General features: G+C 50.4%; 1 protein-coding gene across 1 annotated transcript in view; it reads left to right on the top strand.

Annotated features, from left to right (window-relative positions):
• The window catches only part of MFSD1 (major facilitator superfamily domain containing 1), a 40,532-nt gene extending 28,607 nt beyond the window's left edge, over window positions 1–11,925 (top strand). The window contains exons 17-18 of the transcript XR_014895747.1: window positions 10,780–10,962; window positions 11,645–11,925. The gene's annotated coding sequence lies outside the window, so the exon portion shown is untranslated. The remainder of the gene's footprint in view (window positions 1–10,779; window positions 10,963–11,644) is intronic.
• Window positions 11,926–12,047: the final 122 nt, after the last annotated feature.

The following is a 12,047-nucleotide window of genomic DNA, read 5'->3' as shown; positions in this document are numbered from 1 at the left end:
TGAATATCCTTTTGAAATCCATCATCTGAATATTGCCTAATAAAGTTAGCAAATGGCCTCCAAATGAACCAAAATGACTCCGTATCTTGTCTAGCAAAGAATGTGTTGTAGTGTTTTTTTTTGATACTGACAAAAATGTATAAAATTCTCAATGTATTGCTTTGCTGGTGGATTAATATGTATTTTTTTTCTGTCTTGAGATGAAAAACACTGTCTGGATTTAATGCAAMACTTACAAAATTGCTGATGTGAGTCTGTTAAAGCAATTTTCTGTGCACACTAGAGACTTTACTGGAGACAACTGGAAAGTTCACTTTGAGTAGATCCAATACTTGTAATCGGTATCCAAAATGTACTCATAGAGGTGAAAGACTCTAAGGCATGGATTTAACTGCCTCCGTATGTTTTCCGTGCTTGACGCAAAGGTGATACGTTTCTCGTGTAAGCAAAGCCCCTTGGAGTAGCGGGTGCTCTGGGGAGATAATTAAGGAGGATCAATCTGTACTGATTGATTGAGCTCTGACGTGAATACGCCTTCTCTGCCCCTTGGGGAACGGTGCTGGTCAAGCCTTCGCGGGCTTCTGTTGGTTATGGTCCTGAGCTTTACGGAAATGTTAAAAATTCCTTCAGACGGTGGCTTGTCTCTGGATTTTTAACTCTGTCCTGGAGTGCGGTCTGACCGCTGCTCTCTTTTTTCGTCCTGCAAATGAGCTGCATCCCTCGGCCTGGCCCCAGGTGCTGCAGACGGCTGCGGCTGCAGCTTGATCACTGTATATCTTTGCAACTTGGAAAATATTAGTTTAGAGAGAAACATTTCAGAAGGCATCCTGAAGAAATACTTTTTTCTATGGAGTGCAAAAATCCAGCGTTAAGCAGTTAATGCTTGRTGCATTCAAAGTAACGGAAAATGATTTTCCTTCTTAAACAGCGCTCTGGTTTGGAAGGAGCGTCTGAATTGAGGGTGCTCTGGGCGTCGTTGCGTGTTGACGGCCTCCGCCTGATCTCTGCTGGCGGCTGCACRCGTGCAGGATGTTCCGCGCCGTCTCGGCGGTGCATTACGGGCCGCCGAGCCACCCGCCCCGCGCCGCTGCRCCCCTTCGGGTTGGCTTCGTAGCTGTTCTTGTAATCACAAACTTCCTTCTGGCTCCAGCTGCGCTTACATAAAAAATTGAACTCACGGAATTTTAGTGCTGAATATTAAAGTTGGCATTTATTTGCAAGAGTCACTTTGGGGTGCCTAATTTGTCCGCGAGAGCAAGGTTTTCTGCTCAGGCTGCAAAACGGTGCAATAAAAATCAGTGATTGATGTTTATTATCAGATTAAATGGGTTAGCTGTGGGGATCAAAGCTGTAAATCACCGCGCTCCCCACGCTGTGACTGGCCACCAGAGATCTTTCTAAGTGCCAGCATTTTTTAATGAGATCGTGTATTTTCAAGCCTCTAACAGTATCAACTTTTGCAGTTTATTGAAACTGTGTTTAAAACACCAACCTCCCAGGCGTCAAGGTACTGGATGGGTTTTGGAGATTTTTAATTGGGGAAAATCTCAACTGCGAAACCACGAATCTGGAGTCCAGTGCTGTAGCAGCTAAAGCCAGACGTTGTCCTCCCGCCCCCAGGACGTTCTTCGTCAGAAAATCACTTGTTTCACCCRGAGGAGTCGGGAGCGGGGAGGATCCCGCTGCGTGGCGGCGGGACGCGACGGGCGCTCCTTCTAGCCTGCCTGGAAGCACAAAATYGAGTAAAGTGGTGCTTGACAAAATTGCCGTGCATTCGTACTCGSTGATCTGGCCTTTCGTCACACCCAAAATTTATTTTYTGYCCCCCCTCCAAAACGAGCGAGGGAAAGCTGCAAGCGGTCCGGCCGAGGGGTCTGCGCGGGGAAGGGGCCTTTGCGCCGCGGGAGCGGCGGCCTTTTTTTTTTTTTTTTTTTTGCTGTAATTGCACCTTTACCTGGCAAATCCCCATGGAACATCATTAAATTTCATAAAAACGTGTCTCATTTTGAGCCCCTGAGGGTAGCAGTTGCATGTAATAGTGGTAACTGCAGCTTTTAAGCAAATATGTAGGTTTTTTTTAAAAAGAGCAGCTCCGTTCATACCTGCAAAAGCTGCTGTGTGGGAGCCTTCAAGAGCAGCCTGCCCCTCCTCTGCAAGCTGTCACCGGAGGGAGCTACCCCCATAAATTAAAATAATGGGGTCTGGCAGCACGCAGTAATTTAAAATGGATTAATCTAACAACCCTTAAGTATGAATAAATAATAAACATCTTCGCGCRCCGGGAATCGTGTTCTGCTTAGCTCTGAACGAGCGTTAGTTGCCCCTCGTGCCGCCGGCGCGCGGGCAGCAGCGCCGGACCCGCTTGCCGCGCCRGGGAGCGGGTGCCCGCAGCGCGGGTCGCGCGGGGTGAGCGAGCGCCGGCTTTAGCTCTCCGCCTGGAGACGCCGCCGGGCGAGCGTCCCTGTCGTGCTCCGCTCCGGCAGAACGGGGCCTCGGGCTTTCGGAAACCTCGTGTTCGGGGAGGTGTCAGCAGAGCGACCCGGCGCGGCGGGCGGACGGGGGCCTCGGAGGACGCGCGCGCTCKCTCCGGAGCGGGAGGTCCGCGAAGGGCGTCCTCCGAGCGGCTTGCGGTTGTGACAGCTTGATATCCTCCCAGAGATCAAGAAATATCCCCTTCGATGGATTTGTCATCAAAAAGGACTTTTATCAACTCAACAGGGTTTTTTTTTTCATTTTTTCAAAGTTTTGACTTGCCAGGTAAGTTGGCATGTAAGGTTCTCCATCAGTGATCTTGGGAGAGGCTCTGATGGTAGCAGCCAGCATTTGGGGTGAGAGAGGGGTTTTGCTCAGGTTCCTTTTGGATATCTGGCTGTTTTCCATCTGAGAGCAAATATTCACTTCTGGCCTGGAACTTGCATTAAAATCGCTGGGCTGTGCATGCCTCACGGTACTTTCTCTTAGCATTTTTTTTTTATTATTATTATTTTGCTGTTCGTGAACAACGTGAAAAAAGCCCTTTCATGGATGGTATTTATCCTATGATTTTATGCCAAACACCCTTTTGGTGTGTGAGGGATCCGTGCACTTTGTGTTGCTGCCCCCCTCCCCCTTGGCTTGCGTTGGGTCCCGCGGAGGTCGTGCCGGGCCCCGCTCGGGCTGCGCCGGGGCCGCCTCCGCGGTGCTCGGCGAAGTTTGGCACGCTCCCTCGGCGGTCTGCTCGGGAGTCAGCCCTCTCTTTTCTCTCCTGTCGGGCAGGTCTGCACGCAGTGGCGACGGGAACACACGGTACTAACTGTCCTTTATTTATTTGTTTTGGGGGTTTATTTCAGTTAAGCTGCTCATCCCCAATGCTGCAGTATTAAAACCTCAGTCTAGGAAGTTACAGTAAGAGGATCAAACTAGTAGGCAGAATTTTTGCCTTGGCCGCTGATGTGCGTGTCTGTATGCAAATAACAGACTTTTTTCCCTGCCAGATTGGAATTCCACTTCCCAACTCTGCTAAAAAAAAAAAAAAAAAAAAAAAACAAACAAACACGGAAATAATTGAAATAATCCATCGTCTCGAAGTAGCGGTCTCCACGAAGCATGTGAGTGGGTTGCTGCTCCTGGCAAGCCGGCGTCGGTGGGGTCAGGTCCTGGTACCTTTCCGCCTGCACGGAAAAACGTGCGTATTCACAAAGTGCCACCAAAGAGTGAATCCCCACTGTAGTGCCTGAGGCCTCCGTGGGGCACGAACGCCTCCGAGGGGCAGGAACAAGGATCGTTTCGCAGCTCCTTCCCAAGGCACAGGAGAGGCTGAACCAACCCGCTTCTGGTGCATCTGCCGYCCCGTTTTACCCGTGCCTGTTTGTGGGAGGCCGGCCAAACGTCGCAGGTCTTGGTAACTTTTCTGTGGTAGCACGTGGAGAGCAAAGAGCAGACCTGGAAGAGCGGGCTGGGAAACGTTCAAAGCAAATTCGGTGAAAAGCCACCGAAATCTTGGAGCCAAGGAACGCGGCGGAGCCCTGGAGTCGTCCCCTCTGGAGCAGGCAGAGAGCAGCCGCGAGCTGGTTTTGGTTTGCTCGCCCCGAGGTGCGCGCGGCTCTTTGCTCTCCGCACCCCCGCCTTCCCTTGGTGCTCCCCACTTCTTCACGGGACCGCCAACAGGGTGACCGCGGGAGCAGCGTCGGGCCCCCCTTTGTGGGCTATAAAGTGCGGTGACATGTTTCGTTGCAAATCACTACTAGAGCTTAATTAGGTATAACGCGATAACGGACGTTTTGAGGCGCTGGGAAGCGAGCGCTGTTTTTGTGCTGCAAGAAACGTTTGTGACTGGATATGAAACCTTTGCTGAAGTAGCGCCCTGCTTCGTCCGYTGGGACCGCGGGCCGCGGTCCCCGGCCAGGCTGCAGCCGCCGAGCCCCCGCGGAGAGGAGAGCGCTGTCCCGCCCTGCCTCCCACCGCAGCCGTCTGCTCAGCCKCGATTAAACCGCGCGGACGCTCCCGTCCCGCGCAGCTCGCCTTGCCCCTTAAGCGGCGAGGAGGCCGCCAAATCCCGCGCCGAGAGCGCCGGACGTGTGCTTCCCTTTGGAGCGGGCGCTTCTCTACGGCGCCGCACGGGCACGCGGCCCTTCCCGAGGAAGGTTTGGGAGACGAATGGATTTAACGCGGTGGGGGTTTTCGCTTGTTGTTTCGCCTCTGCTGATCAGCATGCGCCGTGGTCGGTTCTCACGGGTGCTGGCGGAGTTTCATCCGCCCTTCACTCTGCTCCTGACTCCCTGCGGCCGCGGAGGAAGGGCCTAAACGACGTCTGTGGATGCCTGTGGTCATCTCAAGAAAACGAGGAGTTACTTYATTTCTAGAACACCTTAGTGGCCTTTTCTTTTCTTTTTTCTTATTATCCGTGGTGGTTGYGAGGTTGGATGTAAGCACTGCAGGGAGGTAGAAATCAGTGGTCTTTGCTTAAGAGCATTCAGTCTTTGAGGGTCCCTGATTGCGTCCTGGTCTGGACCTCACTGAAGCATCTAGGTCAGGTTTGCCATGCCATGTGTTAAATTAGGTGCCTTTGCCCAGATGTGCCTGGCCCTGTGAGCCTCGCACCCGAACTCTCCTGTGGCCGGTGGTTTTATTTTGATAAAGGCACTTCAGTAAACGTTTTTTGCAGAAGCAAAATAACAGTAACACCGATCTTTTTTTCTTATGAAGGTTTGTAATACTGCAATCTCTCCCAGGGCTGTTAATACAGTTTAAAAACAAAACTGAGCTGGATAATAGTATTTAAATTAATCCAAGTACTGCTATTTTAAATGCGAAGTTGCCACTGTTTTTTTTCCAGTATAAATCTACCTGGCTATTAAAGCTACCATGACTGATGAAGTCCTTATTTTTCAAGGATGCATTAAGGGAACTATGATTGAAAGATGACATAAAAATTATGTGGTGTTACTGCTGAGATATCTCTGATTATAGCTGCCTTTTTCATCTTTGGGAATTTCCTGTATTTGCTATGTTATTTCCCTGCAAGGATTTGCAAGTATTCAATTAATTTGGCAGCGTGAGGTTCCGAGAAATAGAAGATATTCACGTGCCAAGAAAAACTGTAAACGTAACCTTACCCGAACTTCATCTTCTGCTTCAGGAACCTTATTCCCATGCTAGGAAATCTGTAACTCAGAGAAAGGACCTAATTCGGGCTCCGTTTGTGGAATCGTTGACCGTAGGCAGAGGAAGATTATGGCTGTATGTCACGCAAGGTAGCTTTAGTTTAGTTTTAGCTAAATTTTCCTTACGTGAAGATTTCCCTCAAAGTTTTGTCAGTAGGGTGTTGCAAAATGTGTGTGTGTGGAGGGGGGTTATACCCACACGTGCGCTGTTTGTTAGCTGATTCTGTGGGGTTTTTCCTTTCTTTGAGCCTTCGGATGAGGAACAGCAGCAGGAGGATTTTAGTTTGTTCAACATGCAAGCGAGGCGGGTTACTCAGATATTTATAAATGGGTTTCTGCCCAACTCTGTTACTTTAACAGCATATTTCAGAAGACCTAAAACAAATAACAGGTAAAGGTCAAATTTTGTAATTGAAAAATGAAACACAAGCACAGCCTCTGGTTTACTTTCTACTGCAGAGCGAGACTCACCTCTAACTTCCCAAATAGCTCCTAAGAGAGATTATCATTAGTATTTGGCAGTGACTCAACAGGAGTATATGTGTGTGGTGTAAAATGAAATCTTTATTTAACTGCAGAACGCTTGAATTGGCCAACCTCCTCATTCATGGTGAAAACTCAGATCTATAAAAACAGTATTAAATAAATCCAGTTTTCAGTGCCAAGCATGAATGACAAAGGTCAGCAGTGCAGCTCCTCCTTGGGTGAGCAACCAGAGGGGATACGCTCGCCATCTCGCCTGTCCTTCTCAGATGTTCTGTATTTCTCTCATTTTGGAGCCTCGCTCCATATGAATCAACACAACGTGGCAAAAAAATGTGGAGGGCAACTAGAGGTTTACGGCCAACAGAAGGCTGAAACATCTTGCGTTGGCTTTGCATGAGAGAAATCGTAACCCAGAGCCGTGCCTTTTGCTTTACGGGAGCACACCTTACTGTGGTCTCTATTTAAAGTCACTGCTGTTAAACAGCTCCTTTAATATGCTTCCTGCTTTGCACAGACGTGCGTTACCGATATTTTATTAKCCTGTTGATTAGGAAATGGTCCAAGGGCAATTCCCTTTGGACTTTAGCCCAGTGTTTTAAGTCTCATGGTTCTTCCCATGATGGTGTTTACAAAACTTCTTGGTGCTTGATTTTAATAGATAGCTATGCATCCCGCTGTGTGGSTGGGGAGGAAGGTGGTCACGGAAATGCTGGGGCTAGAGAACAGGAGGAAATGTTCTGTGTGTGCTCTTGATGCTGGGGGCTGGTGTCCACCCTGCCCACCGGAGAAGCTTTGCGAGTTCTCTGCCGGGGAGGCCCTGCGGTTATCTGAGCTGGCGGAGCGCCACGTGCGCAGCTGCGGAAGGGCCTTCGTAGGACGGAGCGGCCGCTCGACTTGTGCGTAGGGCTGACCGGACCCGTGCGGCAGCCTTGGCAGAACAACGCGGAGAAGCCAGCTCCTGACTCCTGCACCCGGGCGTGCCGCGCTCCTGGGAGGTCTCGCTACGAGCCGAGATGCTCAGTAGCACCGACTCCAGTCGGATCATGCTCACGCCTGTGTGAAAAGGCGCGTGTAGCATGCARGAAATTACGCGCTATTTGGTTGTAACGCGCCAGCCTTGCCGCTCGAGCCGGCCGGCAYGGCTCTGTGCACCCTGCCTGATCTCTGAACCCGGCGCTCGTGGAAACGAGGAGCAGACCTTAGTCCGAGACCTTAGTCTTGGACCTGTCACTGATAGCAGAAGAGACCTGTTTGAAGGGATGTCTCAGTGCCGCGAGCTAAGACRTGTCACAAGGGCTGTAGCGCTAGATGACAGGGTGCTCTCAAGAGCAGTGYGTGTATTTTGCAATCAGTTTAAGGAGGTCTGTCCTTGGACAAACAAAGCATCCCTGGTGCTTTCTTTTTTCACTAGCAGGGGCATAAATTTCCTTTTGAGCTCCCTAGGCTCTGCCAGCTTTAAACATGCATTAAAAATACATACTTTTCAGATTCTCACTTCATCACCTCGTCGGCTGCTATCCAGCTGCCGTGGGGGAAGGGGAGGGATGCTCGTGCTGAGTGCCAAGCAGTCAGCTAAAAACGTCGAGGCTCAACGGGGAGTTCTCTGAACGCAGGCTTTGCTGCACCGCGCTGATCGCTTTGGGAGGAAAAATTGAATACTCTTCAGCTGGGAGAAAAATTATAAATACAGATATCAGAGCAACCGCATTTCTGATGACAGAGGATTTAAGACTCCTTAGAGGCAAGAGATCCAAGGCATGATAGCACGTACCTTATATCTGGAATTAATTGAAGGGCAAATGAGACGGAGCATGTATGTCTGGAGTCCTTGGTGTGGCGCGGTGTTGCTGAGTTCCTAGGAAACACGTAGCGCTCTGTTACCAGTAAGCTTCCAAGAAGGCTGAAGAGATTAGATTCAGGGAGAAAGAAGAGATAAGAACAATCAGGGGGCTGAGAAACCCAGCGGAGGGGGTAATTGCTCGCTGTAATTGAGGAGCAAGATCAAAAGAACTTGACACGAATGCTTGACTCAAAACAGTGGGAGGAATTAGGAAGAGACTTCAGAAAAAGTAATTCATAAGGGAAAAAAATGCATCTGTTTTGTAGCTGGAAGAAGCCATTTAGCCAGTCCAAAAACTCTCTCTACTTTACCCTGTAGAAAGAAACCTTCATCATCCCTCCASTCATATGCAAGAATTTGGTTTCAGAGGTCCTGGCTGATGGCTCTTTGGTGGCCAACTTTTCATGCTGAACCAGCTTGTGAAAGACCATCTCAAACTGCCTGCAACTATAAATCACTATTTATGACCTAATATTTAGCAGACCAAAATTGTAGAAATGGTTAGTTCTAAGGGTTTAAAAAGACAGTTACAAAAAAGGGAGAGGGAAATAAAGTCCAGAAAGAAAAACAGTAAGCTAAAACCTTTCATTGAAATTTCCAAGCTGTAGACCTACCACATGAGTCACATGCGCTAAATTAAAGGCTAGAGTGTGATGTGCTTACATTTGCTGAATAAGCACTTTGATCCTGTTGATTTTAGTATTCTGATACATATTCACAGTATTTCACTCTTTAAGTATTTAAAGAGTAGCTCCCTGGTTTCAGTGAATCACTTGAGGAGTAATCCTGCTTRATATGAGCAGAAGGATCAGAAAACAGCAAGGCTGCTAATGCAAATCCAGGTGGGCTCATGCAGTATTGGGTTTCTGTCCTTTACCGGCRACTTCAACATTACTTACAACTCTAAAGAGGTTTAAGCATTCGTTTCCGCTTGGGCAAAATTTATCATTGACTGGCTTATAGGAAAGATGGATGCTAGCTCAAGAGCTTGYGGAGCAGCTGTTTCGCGCCAGCTTGTCTGAAGGGTTGGGAGCCCCCGGGCCGGTACGAAGCACGTGGCCGAGGGAGGWTGCAAGGGAAGCAGGAATGCTGCCAGCTCGCAGGCTGCTGCACCTCTGGCTCGGGAGGTTTTCTGCAGGAATGCTCTTTTTTGGTCCCTGCTTTGGCCTCTCGTCTGCCCTGCAAACCCCCGGCGCTTGCCGTTACCGGGAGCATCCCCTGGCCGGTGGCTTTCCAAGCTGTCATGCATTTTGCACGGAGGTTTGTACAACCAGATTCCCATGGTCCCTCCGCTGAGCTCTCTTACGGCAGAGGCTGTAGGCACAGGTTGGGGACCTCTTCCAGTCACTCCCTCATTTTGATGTCATCCAAGAGCCCAGTTAAAGTATCTGTTATGGGCCCTGCCGCAAAACGCGGTCATGTCCGTGGAAAGCTTGTCGCTGTCCTGGCTTTGCATGAGGCTTTTGTAATGCAGCAAAGAGTTTGTCACCAGGGAATATGCTTTATGTTTTCTTCCTGGAAAAATGTTCCACGCTGCGAACGACCACGCGGCTCTGGCGTCGTGCAGGTGCCAACCCTCCTTCCATCAGTGGCTTTTGAAGCCTAATTCACACTGCGAGTCCCAGATCGCCCGGATGAGCTAATGGAAAAGAATGGGGTGATGTTTGGATTAGCCGCGGCGTTTCRTGACCCCGTTCACGAAGTACGTTCAGGTGGGCTGGCGCGGGTCCCTGCTGCGACATCCCTGGGCCGAAGGCTGCAAGGGCTCTGCCACGCTCCCCCCTCCCCAAAAATGTGTGTGTTAACATGCTGACGAGAAATGGGCCAAAATACGTGTGTTCTTGGGAGGCCGTGATAATTGTAGGCTGCTAACTAGGCTGAAAGTGCCCTTGGCTACTGCGTATGAACTGCTCTTCTTCCTTAACCTCRTTGCAGCGTGACTTCTGGGGGAGTCTGGTCATGTCGTGGTTTGTGTTTGAGCACTTCAAGTCCAGCTCAGAAAGATATATTATTAATGAGGAGGAAACTATAAGTCTCTTTCAGACATTACACACTGAATTGGGACACACCAGTCCAAGGAAAATTCATAGTTTACCAAAACGAAAGCTGTAGTTTCTCAGCTCCCTTTTTAGCTCAGATTCTTCTTAATTTGAGTTCATTTTCTGCATTATCGGTTTAGTTTGAGAGTTTTACAACCTTGAGCAATCTCCTTTAGAGCAGAGTCGTAGCTTTTAATCGCTGCAACGCTCCCAGCTGCCTGCTTTTACGGAGGAAGGTTTCAAATCCCATCAGGGAAGTGTCACTTGGCAGGAGAATCGCTTCCCTCAGCGCTCTCAGCTCTTCCCCTAAACTCGGGGGTCTCCAACTACGTGTCTCTGCTCATCCTCACTGCCGTCGCTTTGGATCCCCGTGGCCAGCGTTGGTGCTTCCACGCACCGAAGGGTGGAAGTGGCAACTGGGCGCCCGGCTCCCACCCTGCAGCGCTGGCGGGGAAGAGGCCAAGCACGGCTCTTGCCGCTCTTCCGACGCGTGGTGGGGATTCGAGCCTGAAAACGTCACTTGTGAGCTGGGCGACCTCCTCTCCCTCCCAGCTCCGTGCTTGGGGCTTCCTAGAAGCTTTAACAAGAACGAGTGAGCTGTGTGGGTGAAAATTAAAGGTGTGCGTGGCTTTTTGCTTCCCGGGGGAGGAATTTCTGCATGTTGTTCAGAAGATGAAGGCAGGTCAGTAGGTTCTCTATGATGATGGTGTTGGAGATCATAGCTTGACCTAGGATGCTTATTTTTCTTTTTTCTTTTTTTTTTTTTTTTTAGTGCCGTGAGAGAGGCACTGCTTGTCTGGCAGCGCTGGTTCGGAGCAGAGGTACCAGCAGCATCACGGGACGTGTTCTGCACCTCTTCCCTTCTGCTGAGGATGAAGCATTACGGGGTTAATAAAAAGCTGCATCATCCACTTTTGTGAGCTCCAGAGCACACCTTCACAAGAAGTCCACAGAGGTGAGTAATTATCGACTTTTTTCACCATTCTCATTTTCTTCTGCCGTGGCAGAGTGGAAAGGGCTGGTGGCCGGGAGCTCAGGCCACCCACGCAGGAGACCACTGCACGTTCCCCCTGTCGTCCCTTGTGTCTCTGGGGCAGATCGCGTCCTCCAAAGCAGCAAACGGCGCTAAGGGTAGCGGACTCGGAAGACCGAGGGCGGACGGCTCTGTCCTCGGGAAGAAGTTGGTAAACGACGCGGCAGAAGCCGGGGTAGCACGAGCGCAAGTCTCCCTCGGTCTTCGCTGCTGGCTTGGGAATCACGTGAACTTAAGCGAGTTCGGTTACGCCTCGAGCTGCACGCGCTGCGGCTGAAGGTCCCCCGCGCGCCCGTCCGTAAAGAGCTGTCCTCAGCCAGCCGCAGGCCGTCGCTCGAGCTGCGGAGCAGCACGCGTCTCGCTTCTTCCCGGGCACTTCTGGGTTTGTATCCGAATCGTCGTCATTCGCAGTGGTGAGAGCTGTGGGGGCTCGCAAAAGGGAAAAGTAGCTCACCTCGGCGTCGGTGAAACGTCGGCAACAAACGCGTTACTGGCTTTGAAGCCAATGGGAGGTGGTTTCTTTAACGAGGCAAGATATAAATGYAATAAGCTGTCCCGATTTTCTTTGGTACATGAATTAACTTGTTATTTAACATTGCTTCAGCGCGTTATCATCCGCGGTACTTTGCGCTGTGAAGCACCCACCACGAGCACGTTGACGCGCTGCGCCCGCCTCCGCCTGCTTCTGCAGAACGAGGGGCGGGTTTGAAGCACCGAACTGGCCCTCCACGTCCATTAATGCCCGGCGTAAGCCCGGACCGGGCCTCGTTCGGTACCCGAGSCACGTAGGACCGGCCGCGCCGCGGGCGGGTTTGCGGGGGGCCGGTCTGGCGGAGGATATTCTGAATGAATATCAACAGGCAAATATACACAATATGCATACAATATATGTATTTTTTATATATATTTTTATGTGCACACGCTTTTTGACCTCATCCCCCCTGCTTTTCCGCCTTAGGCGCGTACTAGGCGGGTCCGGCCGGCGCTCGCGAGCGGAGGGAAGACGT

The sequence above is a fragment of the Rhea americana genome, unplaced genomic scaffold, assembly GCF_003343005.1.
Source record: "Rhea americana isolate MKP2758 unplaced genomic scaffold, rheAme1 scaffold_202, whole genome shotgun sequence".
Taxonomy (NCBI): Eukaryota; Metazoa; Chordata; class Aves; order Rheiformes; family Rheidae; genus Rhea; species Rhea americana.
Note: the sequence above shows the minus strand (reverse complement) of the source record. Positions and strands in the feature narration are given on the sequence as shown.